The following is a 22,221-nucleotide window of genomic DNA, read 5'->3' as shown; positions in this document are numbered from 1 at the left end:
TTATATAAACTTTGCTATAAAAACGAAACCCCATCAGTGTACGGTTGTAGGATGGACAAGTACGATATAATGGTGTCCTCTCCAACATGCAACCATTGAATGGGACAGCCTACATACACTGTGAAAATATACCACAAACCAGTACCATGGGAAGGAATGAAATGAAATCAAATAAAGATTACAAGTCCAAGAAAAAAAGAAGAAAAAAAGAACAAAGCAAAACAAAACCCAGCCAAAACGAGTGTTTGCTAAGCACGCACCACCGCACAACAGCATTGCGTGGATAAGCAATGCAACCAAACAGCTGCAGCCGAAAGAATACGCTGCTAGTTGAATGAATCACTGGTCAGAAACAGTGTAAAAAGACATAAATGGAACATCTTTTTTTTTTTTTAATTTGTGTTTGTTTGATAAAAATGAACCTCCAAAGCACAAGATTCCTACAATTTCACTACGAGCTATAGTTGGTCTGCAAAACCCTTCTTGTGACTCTATATATATATAAAGTATTTTTACGTATTTAGCTCGTACTCAAAAGGTAATAACGTGCTGAAGAGCATCCCTGTGAGAGGGGATAGAGGGATGGGAAGGAAAGAATAAGAATATACCTTATTATATACACCATTATATGTATGAGTATATAATAATATATACATGCATATATGCATTTAGATATACTTATACGTATAAATGAAACAAAAAATGCTAGAAGTCGTATGGATACTGAATTTTTAACATAGTTTAATCTAAAACAAACCAAAACATAAATCTTTGAAGTGTTATACCTCTTGTAGTTTCTTTTCCGTATGAAACCATTGCAAAGAAGAAGCCCCCCTGTAAGAAGAATAATACGAATCCCAATTATGGAAGAAGCAAAATCGTATTTGGGCGTACGCGGCGAAGATTCTTCGTAACGAGTCTCACGCAATATTCTTCCAACCGTGAAGGTGCTAGCGTTTAGTAGAAGTGGAGTGATGCGCCACGTAGGTTTGACGCACTCGGCACAAGTGCTGTAATGAAGCGGTTGGGTAGTGTATATTACCAAGCTTTGGTCCTTTTCAATACTTTGGACCCCTCCAGCCATACGCTCGCAAGCAACAGCTGACTGTGAAGTGAAGATGCACCATACCAACTCTGACCTTTAGCTATACGCACACTCTATCTTCACCGTAAACGCTTGCTGCTGGTTATGCTTGTTAAAGAAAAATGTGTCCATTGTTCGAGTTGTACACGTTGTTCAAGATGGTGGTTGGTAGCCGCTGCTCAGTAACACGCACGAGGTGTGCAAACGAGCATTCTATGGCGAGTATGGCACAGGTAGAGGGAAGCAGTTAGTTGCTCATGGGGTAACCAGAGCTGCATCATACCATATAGCGTCGAAATGATGAGGGAGGACTCCCAATTGAATCGGCTGTCCGAGTAAGTCTTGATAGGAACTAGCTGTGTGTATCGTCGCAAGCCAGCCGCTTCGTCCTTCTAGTCACAGGGTGTGTTAGTGGCAACGAAAAGGTGTTTTAAATATTCGATGAACAAAGTACGATGAACTAAAAAAAACATCCATATTTTATGTTTTTAAAGTGCATCTTTTGCTTGTGTTACTTTGATCGTTACATACGATAAATTGAAATATTATTTCCTTTCAAAAGCTATATTTTACGCACACCCACAACTTAAGAACAATATATAATATATATGTATATATAGTATGCCTTGTCTTTTTTATATACACATATTTATTATACACAAAATCTCTCTATATATATGAAATATATATATATATATATACATATACAAGCATGTGCTGGTAAGAACGTAAATGAAAAAAAAAACAAAACATAAGTTAAATATTTTTATTTTATTAACGAACTCCAAATGGCAAAATCTGCGAGGGAGTATTAGTCAAAAGAAATAAAAAAATATTTTGTGGTAAAAAAAATACTTACGTTCCACATAATTCAAACTTTAGGCTCCTAAACATGGGATATGAGGAGTGCTATCGAAACAAAGGTGCAGCACAAACCTATGCAGACCGTACAGGCAGGGAAACCAAATTAACCCTTACTCTGACAAACCAAAACGCAACCCACATAAAGAACAAGCTACAATATGCGTTATTATAGCAAAACAATCAAAGAGTTTGACGTTCGATAACGTAGTACAACGCGTGTTATGTTTACATTGTCGTTTGCGACAATGGAGGCGCCTGGTACCGGAACGTCCAGAAAGCGGCGAAGAGCAGTAAAACGTACAACACTCTAGACAGATGGGAAATGGTAGCGATGGTTAGTTTTGTTTTTATTGAATTGAACTACGCTAACGTTTAACCGGTGGCCATGACCGACTATGCCAGAGTGTGTACGTAAAGGAACTGCTGTACTTGTTTTGCTTGCAATGGAGACGCCCAGTACTTTACGTGCACATGCAAAGGTACGAAAGCGTGGAAATGAATTTAAAGTTTTATGATTCTATTGATTTATACATGAAAGCTGCATACATCACACGATAGGTAATTGCATTCCTTAGTGAGTGTAAATCATTTTCAACTAAATTAAGCTTTTTTAATATATTTTATCATTTTTCAACCCCAGCCCATTATTGCTCGATCGTTTGGGTGATGCTGTGGGTGGGGGGATGACAATAAAGGTCGTTAAGATAGTTTAATTTGATGTGATATGATATTTATCTACCAAGGACCTCAATTACTTATCGTTTTCGGGCATCAAAAAGGGCCATATATTCAGCCTGTGTTTTAAATCAACTATAAAGCAAAACCAAAAATCATGTTCACTTAACTCTCTGTTCCACTTCCTATCAGTATTCCTTAAATGGAATTATGACCTGCTAACACTAACAATGATCTGTCCTGGCATTTCTGAGTGTGTGCGTATGTGTCTCACCCGATCAAAAAGCATAGGCAAAGGTAAAATAAACAACCAAAACCAAAGGAAGACACAGTAATGTTACAAATGAGATCCTACTATCAGTAGCTAAACTTAAATTGAAAGCAATAAATTTACGTTACAAAGAAGGAAAAGAAAAAGTATTTCAAAATATTTATATTCGTATACATATGTAGTGTGGGTGTATGTAAAAAAGAAGAGGAATGATAAACTAAATGCGTGAAAGCAATGCGCAAGTCGAGTCGGTCGTTCCATTTCCTGGCGACTTCAGCTTGCACCACTTGCGCGAGTGTCATGTTTGATGAACTGTGTACGGTGAAGCTACTCTGTTCGATCATATCTTCACTGTCGGCCGAAGGTATAGCTACAGTTCGTGTAGATTCATTCGTATCCTGTTTACTAATGTACTGTACTGGCGGCAAGGCGAAACAAACGGTGTTGCGCACGTCGCAGATGTTTCGCTTGCCACAGCATGCTTCGAAGTGGTTAAGGAAAGCTGCGCGTAAGCGATAGTAGTACCCGCACGATGCGACATTTGTAGCAATGTGTAGTCGCAATGATTTAGTGTCATGGTTTCTGGATTTTTAGTAGCGTATTCAAACGGGGCATTAACACGCAAAGCGAAAGATACACTGATACCGTAAGATCTTGCAGCTCACATGGCAGTCCACGGTGGTAAAATGTGTTAGAGTGAGCAGCAGCATACGCAAAGATCTTTTTACAGATGTTTTATCTTACACACACACACACACGTCACTCAGCAGGCAATTAGTAAAGGCAGGGCCTACTCTTCCTGTGCTCTTCGGCGCGCACACTCTTACGGCACTGTTGCGGCGGTACACGGTTACTTCAGTGCCACCCTGTTCGATTATAGTACACGGTTGTGAAAAAATAACAAAATAAGAATAATTTAACTGCTTGCGTTTCCCGTTGCGTTCGTTTTGCTACAATCGACTGCGTATGTGCATGTGTTTAGTGTTAGTGTTGGGATGTTTTCTACCATGTAACCATACAATTGGGGTCATTGGGGTTGTGGGTTTGGCTGCATTTTCGGAGCAGGTCGAAACCCCGCAAAACTCAGAGCTTAGCCGGACCGCGAAGGTTACCACCAGTATTCAATGGAATGGTACTGCACAATTTGAAAGCAATAGCTACGATACAAAAGCACTGTGTTTTCCCATAAAGAAAAACAACCATTCACGAGCACATACGTTCAAGGTGCAGGTCAAGCAAGGTCCTGCCACTGAACGTACGTGCGGTTCGTTTCTAAAATATATTTACAATTTAAACCATTTTATTATAACTCGCGAAAAGTGGTTTGATTGGTTCTTATAAGGCAATCTTTTAAGAAGTGTGCTGCTTATAAATTATATTTTGGCGCTTTTATTTCAACCCTTCAAACATCAAAAAGCATCTCACGCCATCCTTAATGTGTGTGTGTGTAGCATACATTGTAGCAACCGTGTAGGAAGCATTTTTTTTTCTTTTTAAACCGTATTTTAATCGCTCCCTTTTGGCGATCCACTCCTCGTACGTCACAGATAATAATTGACGCAAGTCGGCAGCGGCAAACGGCAAGCAGATGGGCACCGCCAAAGCGCAGCGCAGAGATTGTTATTCGTTGCAACGTTTTTGCACCATGTTTCGCAAACTTTCGGCTTAACGTATTGTCCACTTTTTGGGCTGCATTATTGAATTTACTGATGAAAGGGGAAGCGCAACACAAAATAAAACCACTCCACTTTATATATCGGATAGTAAAATGGGGGCGCTTGAAATGGGTGGACGGGAGAAAACTAAAACACAGTTAAAAACCAAAATGAATTAACTAAACAAAAGAACGGAAAAGAAAAGAAAATGAGAAAAAACACGTTTTTTGCAAATACCTCCAAACATACGCGATGAGCGACAGCAAACGCGGGCAAGACAAGAGAGTAATAATTTTACCACAAACTTCTTAAGCGAATTCTTAACAAAACTAATAGTTTCGAGACCAGAGTATACAACAACAACAAAAAAAGGAAACAACAGAAAACAATTAAAACATAACTATATATTATACCGTAGAAGTAGTAGACTGCATCCAATTAAACAGTGGAAAACACGATCAGCAAAAACCATTCGAATCAAATTTGCTACCGCTTCTTAGTGGGGGGAGTCGGCGCTTGCACGGCACCATTTGTGATGGGGAGTATATATACATATATTTTTTTATGTAGTCCCAGAACCCGTGCAGCAACCGTTACATCCGCATCAGCTTTCTCCCCTTTTCCTCATACACCTCCGGCAGCACAATGTCACGGTGTATCGATGTGGGTGTTGCATGGTCAAAAAAATGCTAATGTGTGTAAGTTTGTGTGAATGTGTGCGTGTGCATGAGTGTGTGTGTGTGTGTGTTTTGTGTTAGGAGTGTGATGTGTTAGTAGTGTTAGTGTGACATTAAAACTTTTGAGATAATATTCGGAACCTCCCCCCCCCCTTTCTCTACCCACGTAACTCCTCAATCAGCCGTTTATTACAGTCTACCTTTATCCTTGATCGTTCCTTAATCCACGTTGATAATGTGTCAAGATAACCACCCATGAGAGGGTTGAAGGTACAGGCGTAAAGGAAAAGCAAAAGCAGATAAAAATAAATTAATGAACAAATACCAACACCAGCCTAGGGCACGGCGCGTATCACCTACGTCTTTAAGCTTTGCTCCAGATTCTTATCCTGTTTCCCACCAAAATTGAACATTTTTCTAGAGTTAAGTACACCACCATCGGTGGCAGGAATGGCCATGCAAATGATGCAATTGGTAGTCATTGGTGAGTTTATTATTAGCTGCATTGCGTTCCAAATGGCGACCAAATTGCGACAGTGGCGACTAGCAGTGGCAATTATTTGACTTTCGGAGGAACGTCAGCAAGAAAGTTAGAAAAATACAAAAACAAAAGTATATATATATATACATCACGCATACACGCACACAGCGACTTTCACTTTATGAAGATGTGTGAAAAACAAAGAAAAAAAAAAACAAAAACAAAACGTTCTGATGCGAAAAAAACCAAACTATCAGGGTGTATTTTTGTAATCTGTTACTGGTAGTGTGGTTCGTCAACAGTGTTGTTTCTCGTGTTATGCACCATAGCTATTCATGAACATTAGTGGAACGAAGTGGATAGATGAGCTTGCGTAAACAAACATTTAAACATTAGTGAATAGCGATTTAAACCGTTTTGAAGGGGGAAGATAAAAAAAGATAAAACAAGCATGGTCAGATTAAACAGAAGGAAACAGAAAGTAATGTTTGCCCCACAAAGAGGAACAGCTTAACAACAAGGTGCGCTAAAATGGCAGCATTAACTGTGTATATCGTTGAAAAAGGCAAATGATGCACAATCTTATACACAAAAAAAAACAACGCAGAAAGACCATCCCAAAAAAACAAAATGGATAGATGCAACATTTAGCCGAAAGAGCTCACAATAGAACGGAGTGAAATGTGACACTTCCAATTCTGAAACACTCAAAGGCGAAAGGCGTGAGAAAGAACGCATACAAAGAAAAGAATTATATATACATCACAAATATACATTTTTACTGCTTAAAGTAATATTTTTTGATCCAGTTATAGCAAAGCAAAAGTATTTGAAACCTTAAATAAACTAAAACTCTTAAGAAGCAAACCAGAACAAAAAAAAACAAAAACAAAACCTAAAATAGACAACAACATCAATAAAAAAAACCAAACAGACAGAAGCTCCAACTAGACAACGGAATGCAAACTTAAGCAAACAGCACTTGTGCAACATGGAAGCAAAGGATGGGAAGAAATTTTAAATGAACGAAAAGAAAGACAAAAAAAAAGGAAAAAATACGCTACGAGCATATGGGAGAAGGAAAAGAAGAAAACGAAATAATGAAATTTACAACACAGGAAGCAAACGAAGCAGGCGGGAAAGGATAGAATGGTTTTAAAACTAAGAATGAAAAGGAATGAAAAGAAAAACAAGTAAAAAAAAGACACAACATAACGCAATATTCGTGATAAACATACATATATTTCACTGTTTTTATTTGTGAAATTTGTGGTTCTTTTTCCTCAAATAATAAAATGAAAAATGAAGCAAACAACAACAAAAAAACATAAAAACCACGTAAAGAAAACCAAAAAAAAAAACAGAAGATTAAATAAAGTACGTATTCATTATACTATATTATACATTAGCTAACTGTGGTTGTTTTGGTGTTTTATTTTGTGGTGAAATAACTGATCATAGAGACGAAATTATCGCGCCTATTTGTATGCAATGTATGCAGATTGTGATCACTTTAAAAATATGTAAAGATGACACAAACTGGTACAGCAAGTCAGCGAAGGTAGGTAATTGTATAAAAAAGCTTCGCGAGCTTTTGAATTGATCGGGTGTTTTTTTTATGCGTAATATTATAGTCTTAAAGCTAGACACAGCAGTTTATTAGTGTTTTCTGTTAATTTTTCTTCTTTTTACTAATTATTTTTTAAATCCTATAATATTAATCTATTTCCCTCTTTTCCCTTTCTCTTTCTATTCGTTGTTGATACTGTTTTTAGTTCGTTGCTTTCTAGGTCTTACGCTTTTCGTCTTATATCTTACTTAGATCTTACTTAGACATTCGTTTCCCCTTCATATGCTTTCATTTTGATTTATTTTAGTCCATTGTAAGCGTTCTTAGAATGATAAGATTCAGTTTGCACTGTTTTAATCCCTTGTCTTTGACAAATGGGAATGTTTTGGCAGTAATTGTTTTTTTTAACTTTAACATAAAAAATATATTAGAAAGAGAAACAAAATTATTCATTATTAAAATTCTCTAAAAGATATTCGGGGCGAGTACCGGCTTCGAACGACCAAATCCGTTCGACGCTCATGAGAGAATGAGAATCATTAGATACAACAGTCAAGCATTTAAAGAAGTTTTATATCTACGAGTCAAGGATGGTTAAATTTTGAATTTTGATTTTTTTGCCGTTGGTGTTAGATTTCACTCGTTACATCTATACTGGATGATTTGTTATCAATTTTAAGACAGCTTTACTCACTTTCTTGAAATTTGAATTTAACTTAATTCAAATTTGGGAGGGACGACAGCATTGGATTTATTTTATAAAAATCTATTAAAATACTGATTGATTTTATTTTAAAGAGTTATAAGCGTTATTTACATGGTGAAAATGTTTTATGATATTTTTCTATAAAGTTTTCAGCAGTGTAACAAACTTATATGAAAAACATGAAATTTGACCTTTATATAAATATTAAAATATCTTTATATATAATGATGAGTCAAGGCTCGATGAGGTCTTTATTCGTTCACAGTTCGCACAAAAGAGAGCGTGTCCAACGGTTACGACGAACGGCCGAACCGTTCTTAGCTAACACACACGTACACACGTTCGCTTAACAGTGTCGTACGGTCTGTTTACGTGGTGGAGTCCTCTTCTATGGTGCAGCGTTGATATGCCTGCTCATTGGCATATAACTATATATTAGTATGTAATTGCATAATACTGTATGTGTTTATATATGTACATATCATTATAGATATTTGTATATATATTTATATTCTGATATATTTTGTGTTTTTTATATACTTTTTCAAAACTGATGAAAACTTTTTTTTATTGGAAATAGATCACAAAACATTTTCATATTTTTACATACCTCTAAGTTCAATTCACTTTAATCATTTAAAGCAAAATTTAAAGGAAAACGTTACATCGAAAACAACATTCGTTCCAAATCTGCAGCGCAAAACCACGCGGATTTCTCCCCATTCAAACGGGAACGTTCGACCCCGGCAGGTAGAACTCATTCTGTCACGCGCTTCTTACGGTCTCTCAATGGTACGTTATTTTAAAACTGAGCACCTTCTGACAACCGCGGCGAACGGATTTCGTCGTTTGAAGCCCATACTCGCCCCGATTATTGTAAACTATTATGCTTCGAAATTACGCACCATTAGCCTCGAATTACAATTTTGAAAAAAATCTTGCGAAACGCCTAAAAACAGACAAACAAAAAAATACCTGCTGCTTTCATTTGCCCGCCTTCGCACCAGTCTCATGTTTGCAGACCTTTTGCACAATTATAATTTTTCTCCATTCAGCTTCGCTTCGCAGCGTACTTCATTTGTAAGTACAAAAGCCACAATGATCGTACGAAGAAGGCTTCCCATTGACCATGACTCGCGCGACCATGACGCGCACTTTATGAGACGCCGAAACGCCGAAACTGAAGCCAAAGCTTGAGTCAATAAATTAAACCACCCTTCACCGCCTCCCTGCACCTCCCGTTCTTCACAGCTTGCAATCGGCAAAAGCGGCATGGCAAAATAAACGCGCTCTTGTTCCTGGTAGAGGCTGCAAGATGATGACTGGTAACAGCACAGCCACAGGAAAATGAATGAGTGCCTAAGAAGACTAAGAAGAAGAAGAAAAAAGAAGGTGAAAAGATCCCCATAGGAAATCAAACCAAACGGCTGATGACCACAGCGAGTTTTTGTGTGTGTGTGTGCTCCGTTTGTTCCGGCCGGTTCAAGTCCGCAGCCTTCGTCCTTACCGCCCGCTTCGCTGATGATGAGCAGAATCATCATTCGCAAACGTACAACACCACCACCACCGCCGAAGCTGGTTTCGGACGGTTTTGGTGTTTTTTTCGCCTTCTTCCACTTAGGTTCGGAGGAAATAATCGTGCTCCTTCCCCGTGCCCGTGGTATGATTAGCTCACCCTCACCACAACCCACTCCCAGCCACCGCACCGAGGTTACAAAGACCTTTTTTTTTTTTTGGCGGTGCGAAAACGGCCCTCCATTGCGGACGCGCCGCGGACAATGCGGGAACGCGTAAGAAGCTTTGCGGTTCGTCGGCGTAAGCAAAAGCAGAATCTTCGCTGAAGTGCGGTTAAATAATTAATCGTCCGGCAATCGGCCCGCTCCTTGGGGAGCATTCTTTATTCGGTGTGTGTGCCATTCCGTACCGTGGGTGGGTTGGTTGGTTTCCAAGGAGTGGGGATTTTTGTTGTTATTTTTGTTATAGTTTCTGTTTGTTCGTTGTGAGCCGACACGGATGCTCGATCTAGACAGCAAAGAGGATTTGTTGTCGGGCGGCAAAACTGTGCAGAAACTACCCCGGGGGGGCGTACAGTAGCTTGAGAAATTTATGTATTGCCCCAAAGGGGAGGATAGCCAAGAAAGCTCCTAGATGTGGTAGATGAGATGAGGGGAATAGTTTTTCTCCCCGGAAAGAATAGGTTTTCTAAAGAAATACAGAGCTATTTACAGAAGAAACTACCTTTCTGTATCACTATTTAAAACAAAATCATTCGCTAAAGTAAACGATGGGTTCGATCGTTTCTTTCCCGAGTCAGTGCGTAAAGAAAATGCAAACGATTTAAAAACAAAATACAACTAATCTATAACTCTTAAGCTAAACGAAATCTGCAAAGCTTATTATCGTTCATTATTGATTGATTATCTCGCCCTTTTTGAGAAGCGCCTACGTTATTCAAATTAACACACTTCATCTAATCTAGCTCGCTACGCTAAGATTGTCGAATGATTTGTGAATTGAAAATTTGATTCGTTTTCAACCATTCGAACCAGTCAATAGTGAAACGGAAATCCCACTTAACCAGTCCACTTCACCGTGGACATGGACGAGACCCGGTAAGTGGTTTTTGACGAAACGCTGACGGATTCATCAACTCGTCCATCCGCTCGTTTCGGCTGAGGGAAGATGGACTGAAAGATAGTGAGAGTAGGAAGTTATTATTAAATGATGATTCGATTCCACCTAATGAATGCCCCCCTCTCCTCCCCCCCCACCGCCAACGTTCATTGTACGGTGGAAAGCGAGAATGTCATTTAATAAATTTGGGCACGGACCTAATTGGCTGGCTTTCTTATTTTCTCATCCACTTAGGTTGATTAGGGTGGGAAGGGGAAGCATGGGCATGAGGATGAAGCTACTTGAAAATGAGCTAATAAGGCATTTAGTTTACATCAGCAAGGGTTTGCTGGCGTAACGGTATATTCATTTTAGACAGATACCGTTCTGGTCGCCGACCAAAAGCTAAAAAAAAAACGAATAAGTTCAATATTTGATAGGACTAAATGTTTGCTAATATAGTTTGAACACACTGGTTGTGCTTTGATGGTCTGCAAACGGCAGTCAGAATTCAATTGATGGAATCCCGGTTTGTATGGAAAACCCGGTTTTTTTTAGGAAACCGCAAAAACCTGTTGAGAAAAAAATCACATTTTTCTTGTATGGAAAAATATGCCAACTAAAAAGCACAAATTCAATAATTGGCAGGGAATCGAAGCATAACCAGTTAGTTCAAACTGTATTAGCCTTATTTCGATGGCACGGTTTCTGCTTGAACACTCCTGTAAAAATCACCGTGTCCCATGGCAACGGAAAGTCGAGCAGAGTTCGGCGATTTCGTGCAATTTTTTCCATCCACTGTGGCAAAGTGTACGTAGATCAGATGGTCTCGTCTCATATAAATTGACCACTAATTTCTGAAACAAAAAGGTCCTTTTGACAGTATGGGTGAAATGAATTTCCATAGGAACGGTTCCCTTTTCTTAGCAACACATACGTAGTATACATTGGTCTCCTTATCGACGGTATTATTCTGATACAAAATGGATTTTAAACCGTTTACATTAGATTTCGTTTACAAATAGAAATATTTTACTTGGTTTTGAAGGTATTTTAGTAAAAATAAACGGAGAGTTTAATAGTGTTTGTGTATTTGGCAAGTCGCCAGAAATTTTGGGCACTGATCTTGTTATAATCAATAATTTTACTATAATTCTATCTCTTCTGGATATTCGTCAACTTTTTTAAGTACAATATTACGAACAAACGATGTAAAAATGACCGAAAATGCACTCAGACCACTGCATGCACAACAACTAAAACCTCAATGTATGCTACGATGAAACTATTGAAGCTTTTTCATCCAGCTGTTAAAACTTTCCCACGCTTTTTGATCAAATGTTCTGGACGACTCGACCTCTGTATTATATAGACTTTGCTCTAACCAACGAGGTAGCTTTGACAGAACGATACACCGTCAAACAACCCAACTATCGAGTGCGAACCCACTAGTTATTACGCAATCGTATACAATTCATCTAGAACAAACTATTTGTGTATAGCGAAATGGACTATTTGTCAGGTGAAATATGAAAACAAATGACGTTTACAAAATCGCATCTAGATCCCTTAAAGAATTTCAACATTGAGCATTTCGTTATTTTTCTGTCTACGGTCTGCATCATTTCTTCTATTATGTGAATGTTCCGCTTAATAAGATACTCTTTTTGAGTGACTATCGAAAGCGGATGTTTTATCTTCCCCAATCCATTAGTGTTACCTTTCAGATATTTCACCTGCCCAATAGTGAATTTCGCTGTGTATTTCACTCTTTGTGGCCGCTCGGTTACAGAGAATTTACTGTAGTTTTCATCCCTTCCGGATGCTTTAAACGAGCTAGCCTTTTGTCGGGCTGTTCCCACGTAGCAACCATTGCTTCCTGTTTGCCGTATGACGGTACTCGTGGCACGATTGCGATAGCACGGAAGGCAATGTAAGGTATCCACAATTTAACGATACCAGCGCGCATCCCCCTTTGATCAGGCGCGCCCTAATGAGGTTGGCCGTGTAGATGGCGCTTTATCGAAATTAGATACTCAATGTTACCATGGTGAGTGGATGATGATGATGAACGTTACCTGCAGCGTGCTTCGGAGCAGCGGGTGGGTAACAACAGGCCACCGCTGTTCATCGAACAATCTAGCGCGCACAGTCTATCGTTTTCATCGGCTGAAAGGTTTCGGCCACGTACTACGTAATTGTCGGATAGTTTGGAAAGTCTTTTACCTTTGAGACAATAATTAAAACTTGCCATCGGCAGATGCTGTGCGAATGAGATGGAACATTCAGGAGAAAACCAAATATTATCTGTCAGATTGTTCTCATGATGATGAAAACTTTCATAAACCTGGCTGGCAAATACAACTTTTATGCAATTCAAAAATCCACACAAATCTAAAAAAATTATTGTTATTTTCAAAGCTTTTCACAAAGGGAAACTTAATTTAAAGAAAAACAGCAATTCTGTGTATATTTTGTTGTAAAACATATATTCTCGCACGAAAAGTTTGTTGAATCTTCCAGCGTTTCTTATGACCAGCAGCTCATAATCAGCCAGTTTCCGAATTTGAACCAATCACAGCCACAATATTGAGGGCTATAGTGCATCATTTTGTCGACCACTGTTGTAGCTTCGTGCCACACAAACATCCGGCTGCTACGTGCAAACTAATCATCGTGTTATCTTGTTCCCCTCATGTCTTTCCCAAGGCAAGTGTGTGCGTTGTCAAGGTACCCGGGTAGGATTGCTCTTCGTTCTTTTTTTTCTATCGGTTCAATGTATGAGAAAGTAGACAAAAACTTTTAATTGCCTAACGACCTCTTCAAAATCCAATTAAAGTGTGTGTGTAACGTGAAAAAAACGAGACGATATGTTCATGCAGCAATGCTTTACACCATTGCTTTCGATCGGCATCGGAGACCCTCGGAATGCCGTAGAGTAATGCCTCTTCAGAGCGAGGAAATAAAATCCTTCTTGTAACTGGATTAAGACTATGTAAAGAGAAAACCCGTAATTAGCTCATTAGTGCAAACGAATTTAGAAGAAAACAGCAGCTACCCGGTATACAATTCTATGCGGATGAGCCTTTTTTGTATATGCATAAAACTTTTGCTTGAATTAAGGAGAAAAAAAAAAACAAAAATGAAGGGGAAGAGGGCGGGAGAAGAACGAATGATTTGCTAACATAATAAGCTTACTTTCCTTTTTCATCTGGTTTTAAAAGGGTTAACCAAGAATGCCGACTGGTTGCTGAATGGGAGTAAACGCTAGAACATCAGTTGGAAAAATAAATAATGCATGTGTTTGTTAAGCTTTCCATTTCAGTAACTGAATGGGAAAGGTATATGACTGTAAAGGACTTAAGCTTTATATTGTTTGAAAATAATCTTAATACTGGAGAGCAATAAGTGATACAATGGAACACCTTTTTTTGATGTGGCGCCATCTATCTGCAGATTGCAGTAATAATAAAAGTCTACATTTAAGATACAGAGAATCTAAGTTCAAACCGCGATAATGTGATGCTTCACATTATTGTATAATAAGCAGTGCTTAGCTTTATCTCAGGTGAATGTACGTGCTCGATAGTCTATTCCACACAAATCTCGTCTGGTCGGTGTGACCTGTTGCTGGCGTGGCAGATCACTTGCAACGCGCAACAGCGAGTGTTACAGCATGGTTAGTTGTATTTCCTTCTTACCACCACCAAACAAAACCACCGACAACGGGAACAAAGAGATACTGATACTGTTTAGGTTTTCGGTTTGGCCACCGTTGTTCACACAGGTTGGCACCGGTCAGTGTGCGGTTTTTCAGCGCGAAACTTCAATCTGGCACATACACCTGGGTTGCGGTGGTGTCGTCGGTTACGAGCTAAATAATGCACACCGCTTAGTTCACACAACAAAACGTGCGGATTAGAAAAAAAAAACAGGATCGCACAGCATACAGAATGCATACAGGTTTCGGGCGATTATGCTGTTTGCTATGCAACGGCAATGGTTGGAAAAAGCTGTAAAGCAGCCCTGTCGGTTGCAACGAATGGATAATAAAGGGTTGTTTCGATGAAAAAAAGTACACTAGTATTTTTTTCCCTTCATCTATCATGAGCTTTATCAACCAACGTTTGAATAAACCATTGATTTTTTCTAGCTATTTCCCTATCGCTACACAACTGCCATTCAGTATTCATTTAAAAAACGGCAAATCTATGGCAACGGTGAGAGAGTTTTTTTTTGATTATTATATCATTCCAATTCATGGAACTGATGCTTTTACGTAATATAATGTAAAGAGATTGAATGCTTTAAAACACAAGTATCGATTAAATAATATAAAACACTTTTAATGAGCTTATTGCAGCTACTGTTTGTGAGAATAACGCACAAGGGAAGCACCATGTGTCATGAGAATACAAAATCCTTTCATTCTTTGCAAAAATTTGAACATGTTTTACCGCAATCACCGTTGTGAAAACTACTTTTGTCTCATTTGGAATTTCATTCTCTCTTTCTCTCTCTCTTTTGAATCTATATCATTAAACGCATATGCAAGGGTGATAAATTCTTCACGAACATAAAAACCAATCCTCACCTTTACAATGCATACGACACGGAACCCATCAAACGTTTGCATGAGCCCGGTGCGCTCACGAGCATTCAACCAAATCAATCAGATAAGGAGTCGGAGAGTCGTAAAATAAAAGGCTAAACCCCTCCGGGTTCGGATGGTACCGCGCTTTCACTGACACTCAACTTTTCCCTCTCGTCAACTGGCACGACCTTTCACCGCGGTCGCTTGCTTTGATTTCGCGAACTTTGATTGTTTGTATTTGCGTTTCATTTCCTCGATCGATAGTGGTGGCACAAGATCGGGCCCGAATGAATGGTTTGGTTTTATAGTTTGATGCTTTGTTTTTTTGTTTTGTTTTGTTTATATCGTTTTTACCGATTGGAAAACATGGTAAATGGTTGTTTTTTTTCCTTCTCTCTGAATCATGGCGTTCTACCGTTCGGCGATCCGTTCCGTTGTCTCGCTGTTGTGTCCCATTAAATGAAGCGTCGAAGGGTAATTCCGGCGTGTTTATGGTAGGTAAATGGGAAAAGTTTTACCGTTTCCTCTGATTGCGGCCGGTGCTGGGCGGCCCGGTACACTTGGGCTTGCTGCCGCTGTACTGAAAGCGAAGCTCGATCGATTCGATGCGAATGTTTGATTTTGTGCGTAGTGAAATTAGTTTCACTAAATGCGCTCTGTTCGTGTTTGTCGTGATTGATTGTGTTTTTTTTTGTCTTTGTTGTTGTTGTTGTTGTTAGGAATAAAGCGACGATGGCAAATAGGGGGGGGGGGGGCAAGGCTTTGATGTCACGTTATATTTGCAAAAAAGTGAACCCTGTAAAAATATGTTAAAACGCATTTAACAATCTACTACCAACACAACAGCTTACTCTTTTGAGCAAAATACAATAACGCAGGGCCAAGCATGCAACATTCTAGTTTGCATTTCCGTTTACATCCCGAATGAACGTAACAAGCTCCTTAACATCCGTGTTTAGCGTAGGCTTAATACTTGCTGCATCAGTTGATGAGTAATGAATATAACAGGATGATATATTTATTTATAGCTTTCCACGTAATATAAATATAAAACAATACTTCCCAAAATGAACAAAGGGAATTACAGTTAGTTTCAACGAAATATTTGAACAATAAGGTATTAGTGGGAGAAATAATAAGTATGGCGTTTATAAAACGCGACCCAGGCGCGATGATTGAAATGGGATGGATTCTTCTAGGAAGCGTCATTTAAACCTACACGATTCGGTTTCGCTCTTAACTTTTGTGCTACCCTGCACAAACAGTTTTTATTATTTAACTCCCGTCAAAAATGATGATGCCGGACAAAATGGTGCGATTTATGGAACTTCACCACTTCACTGTGTGCAACTACACTCCAATCCAGTGTGTGTATGAGTTGTGCAAAAGTGTCACGCAAGAAAGTCACCGAGATTATAGCAACAATCACACAGAGTAAGGGGAACAAAAAAACAAAAAAAAAAACAACACCTTCCCTCCCCACTCGCCAAACTCACCGAATGAAACTGCATTTTAAAAACTCCGTCTGTCACAACAGCGAAAACTGATAAGCGAAATGACATGACTGCTGCCCATCGGATTGCAGGGGCCCTCGTTCAAGCGGCGCGCAGTGTTTGAAGACAACCAGAGGGATGAAAGGGTGAGGGGGGAGGGAGGTTTCGTAAAGGAAAGACCAAAAAGTTTTTTATCACAGGATGGGCAGGAAAGACACTCGGGTGGACTGAGTCCTGGCTGGGTGTGAAAGAAAACAAACTTAGCAAAAACTCTAGTTTATAACCCAAAAGCAAGTTCACCCAGGGAGTTTGCTGTGGATGTGCTTAATACAGTGAGCAATCCCTTAGAGCTAGGTTCTAGATGAACTGGTGGGTAATCGAGAATCGAGGAGAGGTGAGAGAGAGATACAGAGGGCTGGGAAACTTATTGCGAAGATGAATTTGTCCCAGGAATGGCAGAGATTTGTTCATACACCACCCGATGGCACTGTGACATGATGTGTTGTTGCAGCAGCAGCAAGCAGCAAACGGTTGTTTCGCGTTTCGGTTGAGATTTAGATTTTCCCCGGTTGGTTCTATCGTTTGACTTTACTTGTGTTTGTGTGTGTTGTTGTTTTTTTTTAAACATTTTCACACTCTAAGCTGTTTATCTCCACGATGCAGTAGCGCTTTGCGAGAGTGCATAACTTTTTGCCACTTCATTACATACTTGCTGTGTACGGTGGGACAGTTTTTGATTGATCATCCTTAATAAGCTTAGGTTTGTGGAAATTGAAATGGGAAGCCCAGATGGATTTATTCCAATTGTGAAGCATTTTAATTTTGAAACATTCCATTACAATGGAATTAGGTTAATTCCTTGGGTCTCGGAAATGTGCCTATTTTCCTGTGCAATTTATATTATTATTTTACAACATAATTGGCACACATATTAAGAGCGAATACGCTGAGTGGATGATTTTGATGAAAACGGGAAAAACAAAATGAGAGTCATTTGTTAGCGTTAAATTCTAGAGGCATGAAAAGTAGTAAGCCGCCTAAATGTAGGCTATCATTTTGCCTGAATGTATGTGTATAAAAGCAGGCGCTGTAGATAAACGTATAAGTTGGAAATACAATTTTCGTAAGCTTAAAATTACCCTCTTTTTGTAGTCTCATTAAAGAAAGATAAAAATACACTTTAAACTGTGTTCCAGCTGAAAGACCAGCTCTGCAAAGATACGGCTTACTGGTAACTGGAAAAAATCTCCAACAAAGTAGCTTTCTTCTACACAGTGTGCATGGTAGGCGCACACAGGTACACGGAATGTATCCCACCCGTTGGCTTCTACAGTGCCCGTTGACCACTGGTGACCAGACCGGTGAGGGTGGGAACGCTGTGAGGATCCAATGCATCCCATCTGCCGAACAAACGAGCGCCGGTAATGTTCCGGAAAATGATCATTGCTATCGTTAACGCTTGTCATGGTGGCGATCGGAGGCATTCCGCTTTGCTCTATATAAAATGCTTCCTCCAAGCCTCCGAGGAAAATGAGGAAGCAAAGCGAAAGAGCGAACAAAACATAAATGATAGCGGGGGAAACCGGAGCGAAATACGTTCTCCAATCGCCTACAGGTATTGGCTACTAACGATAGGATAGGAGGAAATCAATTGAATGAGCTCCTAACATCTTGCTATTCATTTAATGTTAGTATAGAGTGTGTTTCGAATAAATGTATGAAAATAGGGAAGGAAAGCAAACGTGTGGAGCAGTATTGATGCTGGCTACGGCACGTGCGCCAGAGCCAGAGTTTGTTATTTTCCTTATTAGTAAGAGTGTTGCGGAAAAATAGACTTAGCTAAAAATAATACAAAAAAACGTTCGTTAAATTCTATAAGCGATATTGATGATTTTGCTAGCATAATAATTCGGCTATCGAGTCGAAAAAAAAACATCCCACTGTCCCTTTACTTACCCCGAAACCATTTCCAGCCGCACTAAAAAGCAACTACCCACTCGAGATAAAATATGAACGCTTCTTTGCGGTCAATTGAATCTGATTGTGCATCACGGCATTGCGACGTTGGCAGCACAACCACGTACCACGACGCTACGGGTAAGACTCTTTCCTCGGCTGTCTTGCGCGTTTGGCGGTGGGCCATCATGCCCAAGACTACAAATAGCGTAATTGTTTGTGGTCGGACTGCATGCCGTGAGGGAAGCGCATGGTGGGGTGGGGAAGAGGTTTACGCTATTGTAGTATTTGATATGCATTTGACCCAAACATTTTGGTACAAAAATGGAGCAGCTTAAAGTGGCGAATGGTTAACTTTTACCTGGTTAGCTTGGTAGCAGGTCGGGTCAGGATATTTCGGGATACGTTAAAAGTATTTTTTGTTAAAAGTAAGAAATAAGTTTTCTTTTTTGTATTAAAGATCGCTGCAAATTATAATTAATTTATCAATTCATCAAAATCACAATATCATAATGAGAAAAAAAACGGTAACGGTTATAAGAGTAGAATTAAAGTACCGTAAAAATAGGCTTGGCATAACTTTAGGCGCCACACGTCGGCTGAGAGAATGAAAGCGCCTGAAAGTATGCAATAAGATCAATGCGTGTAATTAATATTCTTAACACTGCATTTTTATTTTATTCTTGTTTGTGATTATACAAGATATTAAACCAAATTAATATTACGTGTAAAACATCTAAAACAACCGGAGAATTAAATTCGAAAGAGAAAACGCTGGTTTATTATACATGTGGGGCGTTATTTCCATCTATTTGGACGGATTTGGAACGAAAACTTGAGAGCTTTTCGCACTAATCGCCATAATTTAGATGCAGAATGGTGTCAATTATTGAACATCCGTTTTTGGAATTTCATAAAGCTGTACCATCCTTTTGATCTGGCTTACAAGAAAGCAGCTCAGCACAGCCGACCCAAAGCAACGGTGGCCGGCGCCAAGCAAACTCGCATAAATAATTGGATTGTTTTGACTGCTTCAAAACCGTAACCGGCCGGCCCGTCCCGAACGATCGGAAAACGACGGGAGCCCTCATATTTCACCATCTTTTGGCTGGTAATTGATTTGCCTACCGACCGCAAATTTTGAAGGCCACTTCCAACGTCCGGCGATGGCTCTGTCTCCGGGTGCGATTTCAACAGCCCAGCCAGTAGCAGTAACAGAGCCACGGCCAGAAGTTTACGATCGGTATGGTATCGCTACCGCTGCCAAGCTAATTTAATCAATGATTCATTATGGTAATAGAAAATTTTACAGTAATTAATTTATAACCCGTTTCCTTTCCGGGAACAGCCCGGGGCAGTAGCACAAAAGACGGGAATGGGACGGTTTTGATGAACTGTGGTAAAAATGCTCCGGACTGCTCCGGCAGTGCTCTGGCAGGGGCTAGCCGGGGCGAGAAACTTTGACTGTACAAGATGCGTCGGCAAATCAACAGATGGTCCGCGTACTGTTCTTCCCCTTTTGAGTCTCGCTAAGGGTGGCAAACGTAGTGTGAAGGCGTCAAACGGAACCGAACTGACGCGACCACGATTTCGCTGGTAGTTGGCGATGGCCTTGTCCGCCCAATCGCAAGCAAAAGGGAAGCGCAATTTTGATTAAGATCTGGAGAATTACTTCATCAAACTGTTACTTAAAAGCGGTGCTAACTAATATACGCGACGCGAAACCGAGTAGCGAGGATGTTTGAAGCTGTCTTTAAGTTGCCAGCAGGGATGGATGGACGCTTTTAATTAGCTTTCGCTGAACTGTGGGCTTTCGCCAAATGCCTCTTCAAATGCCTCGGAGCTGGTTAATTGGCTCTGGCAGTTCAAACGCTTGCGGGGTGCGTTTTTTTTTTGCTTGTTTGTGGACCTTAGTCCTTAATGCTTCGCTTCTAATGAATCGTAAATTGGGCGAAGCTGTTGGGCATTGGAATGGATCATCTGTATGCGATGTCAAACGAAGGCGACTGCGACTGCTGGGGCTGTCGATTGAACTTTAACCATCATTATCGTGCGAGTGAATCGCTTTTATGTTGCTGAGAAGTGTGTCAGAAACAGATTTGACTATCCCCCCGTCACACTGCGCTGGTGCGTAGAGTGTGCTTGGGCTGATTGTGATACAATTATAGGGAAAATTAAAATTACACCACTCAACACGAAGCCTGTTCGGTGCGAGCGGACAGGCACTACTCAACCTGAAGTTATTTAATTTGCAATGAAATGAGCTGGAAATTTCTAATGGAAATTCACACTACAAAACAAAAGGACAAATATTACCAAACCGGCCATGCAAAATCAGCTCCCCCACACGCTCTTCCTCCCTTTTACAATTTACACGTTTGAGCTACTTTGATGAGACGGTGTACAACAATTTATTCGTTTTCTTGGGCAACTATTTCCATTCCGCTTGCGCATTCCATTGCATGGCCCTCTCTGCTGCTGCTGCTGCAAAAGGCTCTAGCCAACAAACTATCCTACCAACCAACTGCTTCACTGTGTTTTGCACCGGCTACTTACTTTCGGTTTTATAGCCAAACTTTACTCCAGATTAATTCGTGTTCCTGTTTCCTGTTCCGCCATCAGCCACCAGAGCCCGCTACCTACCGGGCCGGGCGGGTGAATAATGCATCATTTATTTTACGCCATCCTTCTTTCAGCGTCCCTGCAGCAAAATCATAAACTCGCCTGCTTGAGACTTCACAAAAACTTGGGTATGTATGTGTGTGTGTGTGTCAGTGTGTTTTTTTGCTTCTTTCTCTTCTTTACATTTGTGTGTTGTTTGTGTCTTTGGCTCGAGGTTTATGGGTTTCGCACAATCATCTTCCCGTTATGTTTGTGAATAGAGCGCATTTCCGCTTTTCCAGAAGCACCACCGCAAGGCCTTCTTGCACAAGTTCTTATCTTCCAAAACTGGGTCCCGACCGGGGACAGCTTTTGTAAAAAAAAATCCGGGTTAGTATCGTTTGTAGAGCTCCCTTTGCGGTGTTTAAGTGTGTGTGTGTGTGAGAGAGCTGAAAGTCGTAAAAAGAAACTATTTGTTTGCTCAAGGCAGTTGGCGAATGAGTTGTAAAGCAAAAGGCTCCTGAAGGAACGGAGCATTACCCCGTGAAACGTGTAGCGAATGGATATGAAGAGACGTTTAACTGCCTTGCAAAGAATATTCCGGATGTCAGCAAAGCCGAGAGTCGTTTGTCTAGGGGTGACCATTATGGACGTTATTGTGTTTTTTTTTTTAAACTTTGCTGGGCTAGAGCCTTGTACGAGAAGGAATTGGGTGGTTGGTATAAAAATTAGACCATTAAATGTTTAGACATTCACACGAACTGTGATATTTCTTAGAACAATGGAAAACAAGTGACTAATCATATCAGAAGTAACCTTTTTACCATTGAGAAAGAGGTTTGAATCAAGAATGAAAACCTTTCTTCCTATATTTTTTATTTATGATATTTATTTCCTTTTCCTTTTCCTTTTCCTTTTCCTTTTCCTTTTCCTTTTCCTTTTCCTTTTCCTTTTCCTTTTCCTTTTCCTTTTCCTTTTCCT

At 39.9% G+C, this 22,221-nt stretch overlaps 1 protein-coding gene across 3 annotated transcripts in view; it reads right to left on the bottom strand.

Moving 5' to 3' along the window:
- The window catches only part of LOC120949532 (troponin T, skeletal muscle), a 111,191-nt gene that overhangs the window by 52,907 nt on the left and 36,063 nt on the right, over positions 1 to 22,221 (bottom strand). The gene's annotated exons all lie outside the window — the stretch shown is intronic.

The sequence above is a fragment of the Anopheles coluzzii genome, chromosome 2, assembly GCF_943734685.1.
Source record: "Anopheles coluzzii chromosome 2, AcolN3, whole genome shotgun sequence".
NCBI classification, from domain to species: domain Eukaryota; kingdom Metazoa; phylum Arthropoda; class Insecta; order Diptera; family Culicidae; genus Anopheles; species Anopheles coluzzii.
This window is presented reverse-complemented; position numbering and strand designations above follow the sequence as displayed.